The sequence below is a fragment of the Astatotilapia calliptera genome, chromosome 14 (genome assembly GCF_964374335.1).
Source record: "Astatotilapia calliptera chromosome 14, fAstCal68.1, whole genome shotgun sequence".
NCBI classification, from domain to species: Eukaryota; Metazoa; Chordata; class Actinopteri; order Cichliformes; family Cichlidae; genus Astatotilapia; species Astatotilapia calliptera.
Window position 1 is genome coordinate 12228061 of NC_137435.1, and position 22947 is coordinate 12251007.

The 22947-nt window shown below is 38.6% G+C and overlaps 1 protein-coding gene and 1 long non-coding RNA gene across 2 annotated transcripts in view; one reads left to right on the plus strand and one right to left on the minus strand.

Annotated features, from left to right (window-relative positions):
* rtn4rl1b (reticulon 4 receptor-like 1b) overlaps positions 1 to 22947 on the minus strand; it is a 159403-nt gene that overhangs the window by 44933 nt on the left and 91523 nt on the right. The gene's annotated exons all lie outside the window — the stretch shown is intronic.
* On the plus strand, positions 2757 to 3979 carry LOC145420183 (uncharacterized). The gene is made up of 2 exons (XR_013901480.1): positions 2757 to 2896; positions 2984 to 3979. It is a non-coding gene; the product is annotated as an uncharacterized LOC145420183 (long non-coding RNA).

A 22947-nucleotide genomic window follows, 5' to 3' on the forward strand; every position in this document is an offset into this window, starting at 1 on the left:
TGCACCTATTAGCATTAACCAGGCCTTTTCTCCTTAGCAAATTACCCAAATGCACCAGTTCATTTGGAGCACATTTAAAAAGGAATCAGCCAATATTGTCATGCTATTAACCAGTTTGATTTACACCATGACCTCAAAGATATGTCAGAATTGGTTAAATAAACTATGTATAGCTCCTAGGGTAATTGGATTTCTGCTCACGTCCCCAGGCAGATGATACAGTTACATGTGGGAAGAAGGGATTACCTTTGATTATAATGGAAACCTGATTATTAAATGTAAATGGAGCGGAAATTACCATGGAAAATGGACATCTTCACAGGAAACAGCCATTGCACAAAGAACCTATACAAGGAAAATAAAAAAAGGAGTGTCTTATAAATAGCTGTGCAGTCTGGCTTTAAAAAAAGTGTCCCTTGTGAGATTTATGCAATCCCAAACTTACTAAATTTTTCACTAAAACCATGTTGGTGAATCACAGTAGAATTAAATAAATACATAATGAGTCATTTGAATACTACAGACTGTCTAAAAATGAAACTCTTTTAACTATTAATTTCATTTTTTATATTATATCAAGCCAAAACATTCTGTTTTGGATTGATATAATATGATAATTAATGTAGTAATAAAATTACTTTACAACTAACATTTACTTCAACATTTTTGCTAAACCATTAAAACGTCTTTATTCTGCATTTAAATCAGTCATTTTTTCCATCATTTCCATTAAGGGACACTATATATATATATATATATATATATATATATATATATATATATATATATATATATATATATAGTGTGTATGTATGTATGTATATATATATATATATATATATATAGTATACAGTTTGTCAGAGACTTAATTTTATCAGTTGATGCGCTTCAGGCACAAAAAAGTTTTGGTATTTGTGAATTATACTGCTGATAAACTAAAAGGCTCCCAGCACTATGTGTTGGTTGTTGAGAGGACCCGCATACAGCACATGTAGGCAGGTTTAATCCTTACATATTGTCTGGGTCAAATTTGACCAGATTTGACATTTGAGAGCAGTAAAAATACTAAAAATACTACTAATTTTTATAAAGTGAGCCAAATACAAAAAAATAGAATATTTTAAAACTTTAAACTGTTTTTCAGATGCTTCAGATGTTTGTACATTGATGCCACTCCTGGTTCGAGTTGACCTGTATCTGATAAGATGGATTTAATATCCAAGAGTTTGGGTTAAATCAAGGAAAATTATGGTTTTAGGGAAGATATGAGTATATGTGCAACACTTGTGTGTATTTTTACCCCTCAGCAGTAAAAGACTGATGGGTTATTGTTGTCACCCTACCAGGTGACAAGAAGAAAAACAACACACTGTAGGATTTTAAAATTCAGATCATAGGTGCATTACTGGGTGGTTGAGAGGTTCTACTGGCTGCTGCTAGTATCCTTTTATACAAGGGGGACCCTGACACTATCAGAAGAATTGCTTGTGTACTCCCCATATTTGTCCAGGTTCCTGCAGCTCCTGCTGGTCTTTGAAGGATCGCTGAGCAATTGTGAAACTGTGAAATATTGAGATACAAGACAGACAAAAGATCTTTGCCTCTAATGTAACTAAATAATCTATAAATTTAAAAAATTAAATATTTTATTCTGCTCGAACTGAGATAAGCTAACGGTGTTTAAAACAGAACTCAAACAGGGGTTTGGGAAGTTGGCATGCCCCCATCTAGGGATTGCTTATATATATATAACGTGAAGTGCGACTCCCCACTTCTTCCACTCCCAAGAAAAGGCAAGCAGCACAGAACAATTCAGGACGCCAAACAGTTGTTTATTTGTCAGCAAAGCCAAAACAGAAAAGTTTAATATGATCCCTATTCATAGGCAGAGATGTAATCTGATTACTTTTTCAAGTAACGAGTAAAGTAAGGGATTACTATTGCAAAAACGGTAATTAGATTACCGTTACTTTCCCGTAGGAACGCTGCGTTACTGTGTTACTAAAACCGTGATCTTTTGCGAGAATGTCTCATGACAGTGACGTAAGCGAGTGCGCCGTTAGTGACAACAGCTGTGTGCAGATCAACAATGGATCATATATCGAGTGCGGGAGAGAGTATGAGCGTGCAGCGTTTAAAGCTTGGAAGTACTGACCTTACTTTGAGTTTGATTCCATAAAAAGTGACAAAAACATTAGTGTCCGCTGTGCGTGGGAAGAAAACTTCTTTTTACTCCGAAAAAAACCCCTAAACAAGCTCTGAGTGCGCAACCACGTAATGGGAAATTCACAGAGAAACTCGCGGATTCTTCCACTGACCGCTGCGCCACACCTGCACCAGAGCACACCTCCGCCTACCCCACTCCTGCTTTACAGGTGAAAATAGAGCAACAGGACTGCTAGTCTTTGATTTTATTTACTTTCTGCTGTGTTTTACTTGCACCTATTTGAAAGACTGACTGTAAACACAAAAAATATTTTATTTTATGTTCTGGAATGTGCAGAAAATAGGTTTAAATGTTAAACTAATTTCTTCAAGTCAGAGAATGTTGCATATAATTAAATTTATGCTTGATGCATAAAGTTAAAAGATTAAAACAGATAAAACTGTCATGGTCTGGGTCTGATGACCCAGAGCTCATGTATTTCTTGTATATGTTTTTCCATATGTTATGTTTTGGTGGTTTTCTCTCCCTTTTTGTCCTTTCTCCCTGTGTGCTCCCCGATGTTTTGGGGTCGCTGAGGGGACTGCGACCCGGAAGTGTTCCCGCACTGGGGACTGCCGCACCTGCCGCCCATTAGCCCTCACCAGCTGCAGCTGATGGCTTCATGAGGGGCGCCTTATTTATGAAGGTGGCGGAGCCCCAGTCGGCGCGGGATTATACTAAGTCGAACCTGTTAAGTACCTCCGTAGAATAGTGTGTTGAGATCGGCTTCGCTACTAAAGGCTGCCTGCTGAGCTGTGTGTGTTTTTGTGTCACCAGGAGTCGGGAGTCAGGAACGTCGTCACGAGGGGAAATCATGGAGTGGAATCGGGTTTTTGGAGTTGTCACCTTTTCACTGCTATGGACACGTGCACTGTGTGGGATTCTTAGAGGAATCGCCACAGGAGTCACAGTGCTTGGATTGTATATACCGTAATTGTCGGGCTATAAGCCGCTACTTTTTGCACCAGCTTTGAACCCTGCGCCTTTTAGTCAGGTGCGGCTTTTCTATGGATTGTCCATGATTTTTGTCATATCGTAAGACGATTTGTTTTGTTTGTTCCGGTGTTGTACGGCACTACGTTGCCTGGCGGAAGGGCATGTGATCAGACACACAGTATCGGGTTCAAGAGTGGTATGTTGGTCACATGTCCATCCGCCAGGCAACATAGTGCCGTAAAAGTAGCGCGAAAAATAAACTTCAAAGTAGTGCTATGCGTTCAGCGGGAGTCGTGGATGATGTGCGGCGATAAACGTGCGAAAAGCAAGTTATGCCCAACTCCACCGGTGGAATCTGAAAGCGTGGAAAAGTGTAAAAACATCCATGATCACCAACGGATTTCGAAGGGCTGGACTGCTGCATGATGGAGAGGAGGACACCGCGACGGCCCTTCAGAGGGTGTTCGACTCTGACACTGACAACAAAGGAAAGAAGCTGAGAGTGGATGACGTAGCCATCCTGAGCCTGTTCGTATCCGACACTGGAGAAGAGGACTTTGGTGGTTTTAGTGCGCAGGAAGATGGTGGTGAATGACTGACTTTTCTTCTTGTTAAAGCCATGTCACTGCACCTGAGCCTAAAAGGTAGTCCAATCTATTTTTCTGCTGTGCTGTAGGTTATTGTTATGTACTACATTTGTTACTCATTTATGAAGCACAGTACATGTTTCCTACTTGTAATTACCGCTACTTGTACATATACCTAAAAAGTTATGCAAATATGTACTCATAACTTGTTTTTCAAAATATTAATAAAAGGGGTGTGTCTCCAAACAGCCATCTCTTTCCTGACAATTCGCTTTGTGCATATTCTCTTACATATAATAAGTCAACATTGAAACACCTGCGGCTTTTGGTCAGGTGCGGCTAATGTATGTACAAAACAGGATTTTCCCCTGATTTTAGCTTGTGCGGCTAATATTCAGGTGCGCTTTGTAGTCCGGGAAATACGGTAGTTGTCGTTTCTGTCCATAAATAAATCCACTGTCATTCACTAGAGTCTTGCATTTGGGCCCTTCTTTCCCTACAACTCCACGGTCTGCCGTCGCAGCCCGTGACAAAAACAAGTTTAAAAAAAAAGAGACTTTTCCATTTGATTACATTTTGTATGATGGATTATGCAGAAAAAGTAGGATTGGGTTGACAGATCTATTGCTTTATTACCTATTCAGGTTGTAAATCGTGTTTTTAAAAGTAACTAAGTAATTAATTACTTTTGAAAATAAGTAATCAGTAAAGTAATGGGATTACTTTTTTGGGGAAGTAATCAGTAATTAGTTTCTGATTACTTTTTTCAAGTAACTTGACCAACACTGTTCATAGGATTATAAAGCCACTTGAACTGTTATTCCAGTGAGTGTCCCACACACAAAAGGCTTGCTACCACTGCGTTGAATGCACAAATGAATTTGCAATAAGCCATTAACAAGCCATAAACACTGGGAACATTTAACCAGAACCACAACTCAAAAACTTCACCAGATCACAAACCCCAAATCATAAAAACTGACACTTGGCACTTAGTGATGGGTCGTTCGCGAACGAAATGGCTCTTAGAGCCAGCTCTTTGACGTGAACGACGCGAGCCGGCTCCTTATCGCGAGCCGTCACGTGTGTGTTTTTTTTTTTCTTTCTCTCACCCTCTCTCTCGCACTTTTTTTCTGCTTCACTCAGCATGCGAGCCTTGTGCTTTACGCTGGGCAGAGGGGGGAGGGGCAGTAGTTACACTCAGTAGCACAGGAACAGATCCAGAGGGGGAGAGAGAGAAAGAGAGCCAGGGACAACAACGTCACATTAGAAAGGTATAGTAATCATCCACAACTATTTTCAGTTGCAGATGATAAAGGATTCAGAAAGTTTATTCATGCAGGTCCATTTGACAGAGAATGTGCATGTTTCTTTTTGTTTTCATATTTTAATTTATATTTAATTGTGTTGTGGTTTGCAGTGTTTTGTGTTGTTTCACTTTAAATTTGTAAAAGGAAAAAGCTGAAAATTTAAATAGTTAAAAGTTGAAATGTGAATAGTTGATTTTTGTATTATATGATTTATTTATTACATTTTATGTGGAGTGAATAAATAAAAGTATGTTTACGGTGGCCCCTAGAGATAAAGCACATACAAACTTCAAATCACGTATGAACTCGGAAGCATGTACAAACTCCAAAACACGTAAAAACACGTACAAACTCCAAAACACGTAAAAACTCAGAAGCACATAAAAACTCAAAACACGTACAAAAGACAACAGAAGTGCTCCAGGATGCTGGGGGCAGTGTTGAACTTTTGTTACCGAGTGGCTACACAAGCCAGCAAGTACCAATGACTGGATTTGTTGTGTCGTAGTAACAGGTAAATGAACATTTTTTTTAAATTATTTGAATATATATATGAGTGCCTGTGTATAAATACACAAACAATACACACATGCTTTCAATTGTGTAATTTAAGTGATCTAGTAGCTCTGCTTTGGAAGTTCAGTTCATGCTAGAAATGTGTCTTGGAGTTTGTACGTGTTTTGTCTCTAGGGACCACCGCATATATTTATATATAAACATATATAAATAAAACCACTTTTTTTACGTTAGTAATTCCTTTTGTGCATAATTTTATAATACTGTTAATAATAAATAAATTAAAGCAACAAAACAACCTGAAGAGCCGGTTCGGAGCCGAAAGAGCCGGCTCTTTTTAGTGAGCCGAACCGAAAGAGCCGGTTCTCTAAAAAGAGCCGGAAATCCCATCACTATTGGCACTAGCAGAATGAAAATAAAATCAAGAACCATTCAGCAACAGTACTGAAACTTAACATGACCAGAATCATTGTGAAAACCAGGAATCTAAAACTGAAAAATGACTCAGATCAATGGGACTGATACACCCAGTGTTTAATGCAGCACCATCAGTTTTTGTTGCTTTGGTTGTGCATAAATTGAGCCTAAATACAGAGTCGATTGTGAGTTGCTAGAGAGAAAGGGATATTTATATCTGTGTGTAATTAAACTTTGGATTCTTTGGGAAAAACCTGCTTGTGATATTTGTCACCTTTAGGAGACTGTTCTCATTTCACACCTATAATAATATCTTTCTGAAGGTGCAGTATTTTCAATAGCAACACCCATGCTGCGTGTCATTTTCATTCACATAATTAGGATGCTATAAGAAGATACAACTTGGAAACAAGTAGTTTTATGTCAGTGTTAATAAGGTGATGAATAGACATGGCTGTTGTTCTTGTCATACCAGGAAAGAAGAGATGCCTGTGGGGATGTTGAGGTTGCGGTGAAAGCCAAAAAAGCTCACCTGCTCCACTTGGGGAAGAGAAAATCATCGGGAGTGACTGAGGACAGAGGTGTGGAAAATAGCGGAAGGACACATCAAATGGTAGAGAGCGAAGTGAGACGCTGTCATTACCCCTGAGAGGACAGGTGTGGACCACAATTAAGACTGAGTTTCACTGGCAGCCATCTGTGAACAGTCCCCACATCACCCGCAAGGGACAGGACATTTCCAAGCATCCACTGCAGTGTGCACATGTGAGGTCAAGCACTCCAATGCATGCATTCACACACATATGGCAACATCTTCATGAATGAAACAGCGATGTACAGCGATGCTGCAGTTGAATTTGAGGTCAGAGAGATGCTTGAAATAATATTTCTCTCCATTTTAGACCTTTCTATTCCAGCTCAGTCTCAAACATAGACACAGCCCCCTGCTACAGGTCTCAGTCAGTCTGTCCTTACTACAGTGCTGGCTCAACCAAAATAATTTCCCTTCCTCTCTGAGCTGCAGGGTAATAAGGGAACAGGAAAAGGGAGGGAGAGAAAGAGGCAAAGTCTAAATGAAAAACCAGCCTCGGTTTAGCATCTTCTCTTTCTGGGGCACGGCTAAGCTTTATTGGATTTTTTTTTAAATTCCTACTTTCGTTAAATCAGACAGAATTTTCTCATAACCTTTGGCACATGTGCAATGTCGAGTTTAATCACTTCTCTTGTTGAAATATACTGTACATGATATTAAAATGCAAAGATGGACAAATAGTAATTCAGCATTTGACAAGTATGTCATACTTTACGTTCTCTTGTTATCTGACAAAGTGATGCTGAAACCTCTGCACTTTAACATCACTTTAATGAGAAGATGCATGAGATTCATGAATCTCATAAACCCACTTAATATCTAGCCTCACTGTATAACAACTAAGGAGATAATCCTCAAATTCCCCTTTCAAATTGAGGTCCCCAGTATGAAGACCAGTGCAGGAATGCAGTTTGCCGATCAAGAGTTGAGGTAGAGTAAAGACCTTAAAATATAACTGCGTAATGCAGGTCAGCACAGAGATGCTCTTAGCAGCATGTGTTGCAGACACAAGCAGAACATTTTCTTATAGATTTTCGATATATATTTTTTAAAGGCCTAAATGAAAGAGAAACACGAGAACTCTGTTAGCGTCTTTATATTGCAGTTTCTGAGTCAGTGAATGATTTTTGCAGATTTTTGAATGAATTTCAAAGATATCTGCAAAGAAGCATCTGTTTTGGGGGCTTTCTTTGCTCTTTTGGGGTGTGTTTGTGTGTATGTGTATGTTTGTATACACTTTTTTTACTCCATTCTTCTAAAAACTGAATTGGAAGATCTCTTTTAAAATGAGTTCTTGCTAAGGCATGGAACTATATCAGTATCCAGAAGAGATTGCATTGCATTACAATTTAGTGCATCCCGAGTGGTGGAAAAAGAGAGAGAGATCCTCAGTGATGTATGACATGCTCTTATAGTGAGTATATCTTACTACCATCAGGACAGAGAAACAGGCTGTCATCTTTGTGAGCTTCTCGTAACCAGTCATCTTTTATACCTTGTAGTCAACTATGATGAGCTAATCCAAGTGAAATAGCATCGGTATCGCTTACGCATAATTGTGCTTTGAATTAACTTTATAATCCTTAGTGACATATCTTGGTAACATCCACCGCGAGTTTTGTGTTTCAACCTCTAAAAATCTGTGGGGAATTTTTTTTAGCTTGCTAAAAATAGTTTCTGTCATTCTCGTAGCATTTTGTTACAGTTTACAGTTCAAGCATTGATTTTTAAATGCAACATCTAATAAATTATTGATAAATAGAGTGATGTTAATAAAAAGCATTGAGCAGCCTAACCAGTGCATTAACTATAAAGCTGCATTTGAATGATGTTATTATTAGGTCATTTCCTGCTTGCTGATCTCAAATGGTTAGTTCATTGTCATCAGTTCAGAATCCTCTCTGGCCAAAAGTATGTTTGTGCAGGTCATTCAGATGGAAAAACAATTCATGCAAAGTATTACAGTGGATATCTATAAAGTGTATTTTGCATAGGTATAGATCCTTGGTCATGGTGGTGATGTGAGTGTGAACCAGCTAAAGGGTGAGTTACATACAACTATATATAAAAGAGTATAGTATAGAGACTGTGTATACATGTGTATACAACTTTCAAGTGCAATTAACTGCTTAATGTAAACAAGATAAGTACTGAATAAAGTCCTCACCAGTTTTTTATGATGTCTCAGAGGACAAAACACACTTAGTCTTTTTAGATATGTGTCCTCCCATTAACGAGAATAGAAACCACAGCATCATGAACTAAAATACTCTCAATCATGCATGAACTCAGCAGTGCTGAAGAGATGGAGCCCTCAAACCCACACTTACTAAGGTTGCTCCCGTGGAGAGAGCTCATTTGCATGCAGTTGATAGAGCATGATTTTTGCCTGTGTACTGTCTGTAAAGTAGGTTTTGCACAGCTCATGATAAATATAAATCTCAGCATGCTTACCTGCTTGTATAGGTTGGTTTGCTGGCATTAAAACGACAGATGTTAGTTGTACATTTTAAACATTTTTTTTTTTACATAATTTTTGAAATTGTGCCATACTGCATTCAAAATAACACTTCTATTGCCAAATCTCCTACTGCTGCACCTGAGCACACAATACATTTGCGCTCTCTGCAATTACACAACCTTTTCACCGGCAAATACACCCAGGAATATCAAATATGAGGAAAGATTCACCTATTACATCTTGTGTTGTTTCACAGAAAGGAAGTATGAGATAATCATGCTAAAAATAGCCAAAAGCTTCCTGCTGCCTGTGCTTCCCCTGCAGACACACCAGTGATACTGGGACCATTACTTAGAGCAATGGAGAGCTGAAAAAAGTCAAATAGCATACGATGCAAATGTGTACAAGATCTTAATGATTGAGCAATTGCCTGATTAAAGAATGTATTTGACTTTAAAACCCTGCTCTAATAGGAATGTCATCTTATCATTATAGTATAGAAAAATGAAAATTGAATAATATGCTAGCCCTAAAGCCAGTGATATTTACAATATAAGAACACTGACTGTGTAACGATTATGTCAGAGTAAAACGTATAGATATTTTGGGGATATACCAGAAAGAAAATGTATCAAAGCTTTAAAGAGTGAAGAAAGAGATCTCAGAGCCTTGACTGAGAAACTCAGTGACCCTCATCCACTTCTTCCATCTCTTTTTATCAACTATATCCGCGCTTGACCATCTGGCAAAATTCTATCCTCTGACAATCATCACTGATAAGATAACAGAGACATCTGTTTAGTTATCTCCAGTAAAGACAGATGTGATCACCATGACTTCACTCACTGGGTTTTAAAGCCTCATTTTAAAGTCTCAGTGTCTTAGAATCTTGTCTGTTGTCATGTTGTTGTTGTTGTTTTTCTTGGAAAACATAAATTACACTAAATCAAAAATCAAAAAATCCAGGCCCTAACAAGACTTAATAAATGGTTGATTTTAAGTGTTGCAAATTGATTTAATTAATTATAGAGTCTGAAACAGCTTTTTCACACAGTGCTGAAAACATGTTTTTTAATGTTTATGCAAACCACACTATTCGGCACTTTTATGGTTTAAAGCCAAGCAAAAGAGGCAAAGCTAAGATGCTTTTGATATGTGCAAAGAAGCCCACAGAGGGGGTTCATGGATGTAGTGAAGAAGGACATGGAGAGGGTTGGTGTGACAGAAGAGGATGTTAGGGATAGTGTGAGATCAAGGCAGTTGGTCAACCTCTAAAGGCAGCAACCAAAAGAAGAAGAAGAAGACGAAGACATGCACAATGCCCATTTCAAGACCCTTTAGTGATATCACAAATAGCATTTGTTTGTTTTAGGTTAAGGCTACTTCTTTAAAATTCTCTCCCTGCTGAGATGGCTTCTAACTATTCTTACCAGCTCTTAAAATCTTTTTGAACTGCTAATTTGTACTAAGACATTCAGTGGAGTATTACAGATGAGATTTTCCTTACGATTCATGGACTTGAAAATGTGTATACAGTGTCAAACAGAGTAAAAGTGAACTCTTTCATCTATATTTTCTGTACACTTTTAGATAATACTAATTTACTACTCCTCGCTGTACAGTATGTCTTTAGCTTATAATTTCTTGTCTAGGACAGAAACTCTTCACCAATGTTTAGCCTTGCCCAGCAAGCTCCCTGCACCAGGCGGCCAGATAATGGGCTGGTGTGGTGCACGGCAGGAGCAGGCGTTCCTAATGACCCGTAACTGAGCAGCACTGGGCTGTACAGTAAGAGCACTCAGGAGCCTCATGAAATCTAACCCCGATCTCATTTTGTAACAGCATGCACTTGCTCTGAAACATGGCGTCACTGGTGGGCGTTAATAATAAAGAAGCAAGACAGGCTCTGAGCCTTCAGAAAGTGGTTCTCTCTCCAGTTTTACTAAATTTGTTGAGTAGCGTTGTTGACCAGTTAATAAAATCTGCTTTGGCTCTAAGGCTTTCATTCCAGCCCACACTGACTTAAGTCTATTTCATTCATAGCAACTTTTCTAAAGTTATTCCTTGATGCATGCAGATGGGATGGACTGGTCTATTGTTGTGGAAGGAATAGAGGGGGAGAAAGAAGTGTGCTGATGCTTCACAGCTCCTAATCCTATTGGAAGTTAGTCCTGCTGTTTGTTCTCCTGTTTTGGCCCTATCAGTCACACTTAGATGAAGCCTGAGGGGAAGTAATATGGGTAGATTGGGCCTGAGTGGCATGGGGAAGTTGCCAGGGCACATGGGGGACTGCGAAGTAATACTGTGTGAAGTACCACAGCCAGGGGTTCAGCTCACAGTGGATGGATGTGTAATGGTAATGAAGAGAGATGAGATGAATCTGATACTCAAGGGAGGGAAATGTCTCTCTTTCAGTCACTCTCTCTCTCTCTCACACACACACACACACATACACACACAGACACAGTGCTGTAAAGAATGGCCATATAGATTGTGTGCTGAAATGCTCGCTTGTGATAAACATCATTTGGTACGGTGCTATTTCTGCAGTGTCTCCACTTTTAAATGTTTCAGGAGCGATACAGTGAAACTTACAGGGATGGAATTTATTGATATACAGTATGAAAGGAATGTGCTGACACAATACATCACCAGTTCTTGAATTGTGAACTTGAAATAATTTTCTGTGATAGGCTACACATCCACAGTGGGTATCACTGCGTAATGGACTTCCTGTGGTACGGTCTGAATAAGGACTCTGTAAGATGGAAACAAAGATAGGCTGGCATTTTAAAATGTCTACATCCAGCCCCGGCTCTATCTAGCTTGGAGGGATAAGAGTGTCAATTGGATGATTCAGAGTGTGTCTATTTTAAAGCACCTACTGGACACTTTTAATGCATGGCTAACTTTTTTTCTTTTCTTTCTTTCTTTCTTTCTTTTTTTTTTTTTTTTTACAGAATTTGCTGTGACTTTTAAAATATGCAGTGATGGATGTCACTTTCAGTCAGAGAGTGCTTTTTTTCATACTCCAAATTTAAAAAAAAGAATATAAGTGGAATCTGTTTTTACAGCATTTTATCCTGAGTACTTAAATAATAGTACTATTTATGCAATAAAATCCATAACAGGACCTTTGACGATGCTTGTTATCTTATTAGGACCTAAGCAAATATGTCCAGCGCATTCTCAAAAAAGCTTTCTAACAGCCCATTGTGCTATATAATGAGAAATCAGAGAAAAGTGAGATATTATCTGGAGTCTGTTTACCTACCTTACCCTGGTTGCTAACGAGCTCTGAATGTCTATGTCTCATAGAGAAATGAATAGGGGTTGGGGATGCACTTCCCCCACCCAAGTTAGAGTAAAAGCCATCAATAATACTCTTTAGTCAGTTGCAAGGTGCAGATTAGTTTTTGCCCCATGACTTCAGCCCTATTCTTCTACATGGCAAAACTGCTCTGAAGAACTAGAAAAATAAATCCTTTCTTTATTCTAACCACTAATGAAGATTTATAGCTGGACGTTTGAAATTATAGATAACTTACACACTGCAGCGAACTAAAACTAGAGAGAGAGGGCAATGAAGGAAACGGTATTAAGATCTTTGAGGTCTTCCAGCAGGCACGCCAGTGACATGCACATATATCCTTTCCATTTCATTACAAATCAGAACCCAGTACACACACACAGATGGGTGAGGCAAGTACAGTTTAACATGAATAAATCCTAAATTAAAAAACACATGAAAACATTTGACATTTGGCAAAAATTGCTCAACCACGCTGATTGTATTTGATCACAGAGCACTAATGTAACTAATGTAAACATGAAGTGCTGCTTTATTTCCAACCAAAAACTCTCTGACAGTGTAAATGCTTAAAGTGGGTACATCTCTGATCCAGTTTTATTTCTGTCTCTATTAAGGTTGATTATAAGTACTTGGTTAGAATAAAGCACAATATTTTACGGCTGAACCTTTATCCACTCTCTCTTATCTCTCTTGTGGTGTTATGATATTTGATCTAACAATGAATCCTGATTGCGACTACATAGCTCATAGTGGCCCTTAAGAATTTTTCCAATGTAGAACAATATCTCTATAGTTGAAGTTTTGAAATAAAAAAAAATGTAATTGAAACAAACATTAATGACAAACATTAAAAAAGATAGTGAAAAGAGTCTTTCTCTGCTAGTCAAAACAAGGCGAAGCAAAATGAGATTTTGCTTCACCTTTAAAAGGGCCACAGAAGAAGGTGGACATACAAAGCCTGAAGCCTGGAAAATCAATCAGGAAAATAAGTGTGAGTTCCACATAGCCTCTTTGTATTGCCTTCTTGCTATGCTCAGGTTAGCTTTAATCATCACTGATCCCTTGCTACTATTCAGGAACTCACAGCTTCTTCTCCTGCCCTTAAAGCCTTTGATATGGATAGGTGTGAAACTGGCTCTCATTGCTGATCCCTACCACCACCAGGCTCACCATCCAGGTAATTCAGTTTGCAGTCTCCGGTTTGTGAATTGATTACTTTGCTATCCCTCTTTAAATTGGTGTTTGGAGAGTGGCTCTCTTTCGCTTCAAAAAAAAAAAGAAGAAGAAGAAGAAGAAAAAAGAAAACTCTCATCAAATCAAATGGAAATCTAATATAGGAGGCTAATGGGAATGGCTAGTGGATAGCCTATGGTTCAGAATGATGCATGGACGTGATGATCTGATGTGTGCATTAGACAAGTCCATAGCTGACCATATTCCATTGGCTATCTTATGGGCTTATGGATAGTATTTCAACCAAGTCTACTTCTCCAGGCCCAGGTTTCTTAAAGTGGAGCCCAAGGCCAGTGGGGAACCTTTGTACCATTTTATGTGTCAAGCAAAGAGTGCACTACTGTACATTTAGTTCCTTAAAATTTCATGTCATACTGTAATACGACAGCATAGAAAAATGGACAAATACAGATAGTTTAGAGAAATTTAAAAGGCACCTGATAGCAAAAAATAAATAAATAAATAAAGCAAACACATTATAAACAGTAATTTCTTCTCTGTGTGCACATTCTTCTTATGAGAACTCACAGAGTCACAGATAGGTCCATAAAAAGTGACCTAAATACCACATAAATACCAATTTTTGTGCTTTTGCTTATGTATGTTACCACAATCAGTACTCAAGAGTGTTAATCCAAGGCATAAGCAAAAGAAATGTTTTAAATGTTTAGGAGGCTCTGGACAGACCAAGGACACAAGGAAGAAAATATATCTCTTGGAGGGCTTGGGAACACCTTGGTATCCGAAAGAGCTGGAAGAGGTGGCAGGGAAAAGGGTGGTCTGATAATCTCCTCTTAAGGGTAAATTATGGTCCCACATATGTGTCTGTTTGCATATGGTTTCTGTTCAGAGTAAAAGGAGAAGGCGTTTAACACACCATAAATGTGATCCCATTTACCGTTGTCTTCCATGATCCCAACTGGACATTTTTGGATGTGGGTGACCTATACATAGGTAAAATGCTTATTGGTTGACAAGTGGGCCAAAACAGGGAAAGGAGCAACAGTGAAAATCATCAGGAATTTTTGATATCCTCCACATTTGGCTGATGGACCAACAATAGCACAAGCAAGAGAAGCCCACAGTCCAGTCCTACTACATGTTTTTGACACTGCCTGCATCTGACAACAAACATTGCCTTTGCACTGCCCTTGCTCAAGGAAGCTTTAGACTGCTACCTGTACACAGATAAGTGGTAGAAAATGGATAGATGGATGGATAGGATTAACTGAAAAGCAGTTTCATGGCCAGGTTGGGACAGTTCCCCTATTTTATTACAAATTAGCAGATAATACTTTTGGAAACGATTCCAAAAATGAACTTCATTTGGGCTCTGTCTGAAACTCTCGCTATGAGGTCCAAACAAATGTCGATGCAAGTGAAGGAGGCCGTCATTATGATGAAAACCCAAAATAAACCTATCAGAGAAATCTACAATGTGGCACATTGTAAAAAAGAAAAATTAACTGACAGCAACATCAAAAGTCTTGGAAAACTACAGAAGATAACTATTGGGGATGATGGCAGAATTCTTTCTTCAGTTAAGCAAAACCCCTTCACAACATTTAGCCAAGTCAAGAACACTATTACAGAGATGCCATATGATGTCAAAGTCTACATTCAAGAGCCACCTTCTTGAATATAAAGACACAGTTTACAATAAGGTGTAAACATTACACTGATTACACTCATAAACAAAAAGAGCTGATTAGACATTGATAGAAAGTGTTTAAAAGAGCCTGCACAGTTCTGGATATAAATTCTATGGAATTCTATGGAAGCAGAATGATTAGAAAAGTATGGGGAAGAAGAGGAACAGCTTGTGATCCAAATCATGGGAATCCTATTATTAAAATTATTTCCACATACCCAATTATTTCTGAGCTTTTAAAAATGGGGGACTATGTATAAAAATGTGTCATGGTCCTGGGTCTTTTGACCCAGCGTTTTAAGTTTGAGTTTATTTTGTTCATTAGGTTATCTAAGTTCATTTGGTTATTAGACTCCTTGTGTTTTCTTCCCCTGTATTTAAGCTTCCCCTCACCCTTCGTGTTTCATGCTGCGTGTCTTATGTTATCAAGTTTGTATTATTATGCCTAAGTGTTTCTAGTTATTATTTTCCCCTCGTGTTTCCAACCATGTTAAATCTCCCCTGCTCTTCATGCGTTTCATGTCTGTGTCTTACGTTGTCAAGTTCGGGTTGTCATGTCTATGTCTCATTATGTTTCCTGTTTTATTGTGAAGAGGTCTGGTGTTCTGTGTTCATCATGTTCAGTTTTACTCTCCCACTGTGACGTCATTATGTTCATGTGTGCCAGCTGTTTCCTCATGTGTCTCCACTTCCCCTAATCGCCTCCTGTGTATTTAAGTCCTCTGTTTTCAGTGTGTGATTGTCAGGTCGTCTGTTGTCCACGCCATGTTTCCTATGCCATGCTTCCAAGTTTCTTGTCTAGGTTTTTCTTATTGTTTGTTTAGATTTCCCAGTTTAGGTTTGTGTTAATTTTGCTTCAGTTTGCCTTGCCCTTTGTTTGTACCTTTTTTACCAGCCATATTAAACGGCTCGCTTTTTGTTAACATTCAAGTTTTGTTCCCTGTTCCTTGGAGTCTGCATTTTGGGTCCTTTTTCAATTCATACAGTCTGCCCTCGCCAGACTGTGACAAAATGTCTGTAATTCCTAAAGATTTAAAGCAATACTTCAGTTAAACCCCTTGAATTACAGCTGAAAGTCAGCACTTCAATCACATCTTGTTTGATTTAAAATCCAATGTGGTTATGTGCGTAGGCGACATTTACAAAAATCATTTAATTGTCCTAAATTGGTGATTACAACTTTAAGAACTACTGCTTTAAGCCAACATTATGAGCAATAAATTAATCAATTAAGTAAATTAATACATTAAAAAATTAAATCCTGCTCTACTCTCCTCTTTCTTCCCCTACAGATCAGACCTTTTTAGTAGACCTGAGTGCACTCTAATGTGTTTAACTTGACATTATATGTTTCATGGCCTTGTAGCCATTAGGATTTTTTTTTTTTTTTTTGCAGAGCAGCATGAGCTTATGTAAGAAAGAGCTTCATGGTAGGAGGTGAGAAATTCAGGTGACACTGCATAATTATGTGTCAGTCTTCGAGTCTCTGTTTAAGTAATGCATGTTGAGTTTGCAGTACATTTGGAGTGTCTAAATGCATCTCTTTACCTGCAGCATCACATGTTTGCTGCGTTTCCCCCCCTTTTGATTCAGTCTCTCTATATCTCTGTATTCCTCACCTCTTTGTCATGTCTAGACACTCACTGTTGAGCTAGGCTCTGCTATATCACCGATCGATGAATCACCTGGGGTAACGCATGCAGCACAGCTGGGCATTGTCGTTTTCCTTGGAGCCACAAATACACAAACAAACAGACGTACATACAAAGATTTAGCCTTTACATAGCCCCTGAGTCTACATATACTGTAACAGATGAATGTCACCCCTCCAGGCACTCTGCTCAACAATCAATACACCACATGCAAAATGTCCTGCTGGAATTATGCTATTATGTGTGAGGAATGCCTTTAGGATAGAAATTCAAGTAAAAGTGCATCTGAAGGGCAACTTTAGCCCAGTATGTTAAAACCCAGTGAATGAATTAGTAATAGTGTTGTTAGGACTGAAACTCCCACACTTAATATTCTCATGTTTAACCCATCTATCTCCAGGGTCTGTTGGGCATTGTAAAAACATCACTGACCCAAGACAGACTTGCTTCTTGATCCCACAAACCAGTTTGAGTCATAGTGGAGGACATGTTGACATGCAATTAAGTAAGACCAAAAATCTTGTTTTAAATATTTAATCTGCTGAGTTAAAAGAACTGCAGCACTAGAACACAGTATCAGTTTGAGTGCATGGGCATATTTTCTGTGATACAATACATGCTATTGTTTCTATGTAAAAAAAATGTGAATGAGAATCTCTATCCATATAAACATTGTTGCAGATATTTAGCTATGCTTTTTCTTAGATATGTGCTTTTTCTTGAGTAGCAGCACAGCTAAGCTGTTGCTGTTGCTGTACTGTGCTCATGTGAATTCTGCACCCATTTTTACTCTGAAAAGCCTTCATCACAGGCTAGCCTACCAGGCTTGTTGAAAAAAGACCCAATGAAGTCCTCGGACAAGGTGCCAATTGAGTACACTGAGATTGCCACACTAGGCACCAAGTGGGGCCTAGTGTGAGATGGATGTGGTCCTCCTGCTAATGGCTGATGCTGAGGATAATGAGGAGCTAATGAACGTTTTCTACAAAGAAGCGTGGGAACACCTCACGTTGGACAAAGAGAACAACGCCTTCTTAGCCTCCTATAGAAGACATTTCTGCAGCGCAGCAGGTCAATAAAATATAATCGTGACACACAGCCTAGTGGCAGCCTAGTGGAGCTGTTCAATGCTACAAAACATGCAGCTGGAAAGGTAACAATCCAATGGCACACACTGAGATCTCCACCTCACAAAATGAGTGTAAGATGCTCCAAAAAGAAAAATGCACTAAGAAGCAGGTGCTGCAGTTTTTCAGTGAGTGCATGGATGAAGTCATGTACTGCTAGCGTTGCCATTTTCATCACGCAAGCTTGTGAAGGGAACAACAGCATTTGATTGTGTTGAGATGATAGAGAAAGGCATTTACCAAATTTACACAGTGAAAAACATTGTGGCTTCTCATCTCAAATGTTTTCGTAGAAAATCTCTATGTCCTCTTGTCAATTGCAGCCCTCCAAGGCCGAATGCTGACAATCCTCCCTGGCGGGCAAGTCATATAAATTGATCACCACCAGTGCCTTGTTCAGTGCCTTATTGCTGCAGCTGGCCTACTCAGCAGAGCTCCAGGACCAAGCAAATGCCAACTCTGATACCAGTGAGCTGTGGGAAGAACTGGGCATCATTACAGGCCAGTGCCACTATCTTACTACTGTCATCGTCCTGCAGAACAGGCAAGATGACTCAATTTGTCACAGAGAAGCGTGACATCCTAGATGAGGCCGGTGACTTGACTGGACTTGCTGGGACAAATCATAAGAGAGTATGTCTGTGAGTATGCTAGTGATGACATTTTTTCTCAAATGGTGAGCGTGAGGGTCCATATGATATCTACGTGCCTGTCTGTTTTTTGTGACCGCGTGGGCTTGTCTGAGAAAGATTCACATCATAATGCACCAACTACGCATGCGCCCCAGGCAATGAACTTCAAAGAAGTATAACAGGAATGATTTTATGGCCACTGGGTCTTCAGCTGTCCGTGACCACAGTGGCATGTAATCAAGGCTTAAGACCCAATCAGACAGCAAATACATGTCTGTGACATTATTACTAATAATTCATCTATTCAAGACTAAAACACAGTACTGATGTTTTCAAACATACACAGATTTGGTAGTTTCAAACAATCTCAATTTTAGACATTTTGAAGTTCAGAAGCAGAGTGAAAATCTGGCTAAACTAAGGAAAAATTGTGCATTTTTAAACTAAAACTTGTTTGTGTTAACAGTGCCTAAGTGACAGGGAAAAGATAGTAAATAAGACAAGCATGTCCACATGTTTTGGCTTCCTGACAAAAGACAACCTAAGGGTTGAAGGATGTCTTAACTTATGCAGAGTGTATGAAATTATTAAAAAAGGGAACATGGATGGATGTACTGAGCAGTGCATATACTCAGTGAACATGTGGCAAGCATAATCTTGCTCCTACTGAAAAATTCAAGACGGATGTGCAGTGGAGCAATTTCACCAGGAAAAAGAAAACACATCCAAGACCAAGGACTTGCTCAAGGTCATTCCTTTTTTTCCCCTCCTTTTTCCTCCTTTTACAGCTATTTTACACTTTATATCAAATAGCCATGAATCACAGCAATATGCCTTACATATTTGTATTAGTCACAAAAGCAGGTGGTATTAACTGAGACATCGATTTATCAAATTATGCTGAGACAATATAAAACAACTGCACAGCACTTTATATTAGAATTGTGAAAAAATTGATTCCCAGATACTAATAGCTATTATTGGATTAGATGCCCCTTTGCAACAGTATCAATACCAACATAGCCACTACGCAGTAATGCTGCATACAAGCAGGCTTACAGCTCCTTCCCTCAATAGCAGCTGAAACAGTTGACATTCAGAACACTAAGCAACACTTTAGGAGGAATTTTGAGAAGTCAGTAAGGCAATATTGAATTCGAACATTGCTTGATGTGCAAGTTAATGCAAGTTTGCCATCTGCTATTTTAATATTAAGGTAGCAAGTAGAGGCTCTGGCTAATAATAAAACAGCAATATTAACATTGGGCAGCAAACATAATTCCTTCCTGTCTGTAAATTTATAATAAATGGTGTTAATTTTAACAGGATAACACAATTATTTGTGTCAAAAACAGTTGATTCTGAGAAATCTCTGGTATCAACTAGTGAGAAAAAGTTTCAGCTTACTGTAACAACTCTTATCTGCTCAGCAACACAAATTTAGAGCCAAGTCACAGGAAGCACAGCACTACCTGAGCCAACCAAAAAATATTGTTTTGGGCGGTTTTTTGTTTGTTTATATATTTTATATATATATATATATATATATCTATATATATATATATATCTATATATATATATATATATATATATATATATATATATATATATATATATATATATATATATATATATATGTATGTATATATATATATATATATATATATATATATATATATATATATATATATATATTCTCCTCTGGTTGCTCTATAGGAAAAACTTTATATTTCGAGTTATTCAAAAGTTATTGCAGTTGATTATGCCTTAAAACTGAAAATAAAACTGCTTAGTCAAGATGGTTTCCTTCAGTCTTCTCTGCTATCACACATTTTATCAACATTTTTTCTTAGTTCTCCTTCTAAAAGAGGAGGAATAATTAATAATTGCCTCAACTCTCTGGTTTGAGAAATCTCTTGAGATTGGTAAGGCAACTGTGGCGCAAGCAGAGCCTTGCATCTCTTGTTCTGTCTGTAGTCTGGATTTGCTCCTCCTGAGATTGGTGTCTCCCTGGTGACTGTCTGGTTCAATTCAACCCAGAGCTGATTGCCTGTAAAATCCCAGTTCCTGGAGTGCTAGCTTCTAAAACATTCATCATTCCCCGACTTCTTCTAGGTGCAAACTCAGCCTATATCAGAGGATTTGACAGGGGCTATTTCTTTCGCCCTGCTGGAAGATTTCACAGAGTCCCCGCCACCACCCAGTGATCAAAGAGCAGGGTCAGATAGTCGTGAGGTTCCTGATCGTACTTCTGTTCTTCTTACCAGTCAGACTTGCTGCTTTAAGGGCCATGTTCTTTCTATGTACAAAACAATCCTGTGGAGACTTACTAGGCATGTTTCTCCATCTGTTTTAAATTTTAATTTCAGGACAGTTCACTTCAATAACATTTAAACTTTGCTAGCTGCAATTACAGGTTCTAACATTTTGCTTGTGGTAATTGAATAAATGCATCTTCCTATCAGTGTGCATGACTGTCAGCAGATGAAGAAATGGAGGGTAATTTTAAAAGTCCATCTATTAAGAAATGCTAATTTTCTCACACTACAAAGGGTATATTGCATGACGTAGAATTATATTATATACCTGCCCCTGTTTTAGAAACAAAACTTGTTTGACGTTCCCATGGTAAAAGGCAGAGTTCATGCAGATATTTATTAGCATTCCACTGCTTTATCTAGACTGAAACTAGTTGTGGTAATCAATGTACCGTTTTCCACAGTTCTCACTGTACCTCTTCACAGCCACAGGGCTATTTGCTAAATCAAGATCAATACAGAACAAGACATCTATGCAGATAGCCTGCTAGAATTCAGCCCTCTGTTGTTCTGCACATTTATTTTTAAACAGATGTGGCCTTTGTACACAACCAATTCTCATGTTATAGTTCCCTGCTGTGTTATAGTTCCTCTCCTTACTTACAGAGATGGCAGAAAAAGAAATTATAGTAAAGTAAAATTAACAGAAGGCAAATGGAACACTGTGAACGTAATAATTCAATTATTACTTCAAACGAGGAACTGTAAGAAGTGCTCTTCAATAAGTTTCTTAGTTCACTGAGCTATACAGTAATCGCTCATTGTGCTGTCGTCACTTTGATCAGAGGAAAAAGTGTTGTATCCTTCAGCACTATCAAGCTGCACCTCAGTCACTGTCTTCAGGCTTATTTTATCTTCTATAAAATCAAACAACTTTCTCATCATATATTTCTTAACAAAAAAAAAAAAAAAGCTTGCGATTGTTTGATTCTGCAAGATAACAGACAGTTTCGACGCCTCACTAAATATCAAGTGTTTGTGTGGTTAACCAAGGCTGGGCCCTAATCAAATGTATCTCTTTCCTGTTTCTGCTGACGCCTCTGTTGACACATCCGTAAGTGGCTTTATCGCGACTCCTCTGGGAATGTCCTCCTAATAGAATTAATTGCATCCCATGTTCTGTTTGCATTTTTAATTGCTCCATTTACGCGCCCAGTTAATTCCTGCGCTTGTCTTTATCAAGGTAAATCCTAATATTTAAATGACCTGCCTGCCAATATAACACACAGCACAACAAATTCTACTCTCTCTAGTCATCCTCCTGCTTTTTATTTCTCTGTGTGATTGTGACCTCTGCTGCAGTCATCCATGAACACAAACATCCTACTGATAAAAGGGGGATGCAAAACCAAAGGCTGTGCATCTAAAAATCTGTTTGCTGTTTTTCTTTTTTGTCAGACTTTATTCAGTATAGTCAGCCAGCAAAAGTTGGCAGATTGGCGCTTTGGGTGGGAAGACGGTCTGGAACAGTGGCTGGTTTGGCACTGATAATGCCCAACATTACTGAAGCAAGGACACCTTTAAACCATGTACAGTATGTGTGCTGATGTCCTCCAAGGTCTGGAGACTGTCAGAGTTGAAATAAATTACACAAACATTCACACACACACACAGCTTCATAGGCAGTATAGCCACCATTTTCCTCTGAATACAAAGCAATTTACAGTTTTGTCCTTGGTGCAAATTCAGGGGACGTTCTCTTATCGTTTTCTTTTGGGGGTTTTTCATTCAAACTGGTTAGTGTGACATCGAGCTTAGAGCTAGGCTAACATCCTTCCGTATGTGCAAGAGGCTGTGTGTGAGTGTCTTTGTACATAAGAGTTTCCAAGATATGAAAAAATAAAGTGTAGCTCTTTAACATCCTCTCCCAATGGCTCTTTTGCAGTCGCCTTCACCAGTGAGGCTGACACAGCTGCTGAAATGGCCCGATGTCATTGCTCATCCAAACAGAATTAAACCTGAAAGGTCTAAGCTATTCGAAGGATCCCCTAGGAGG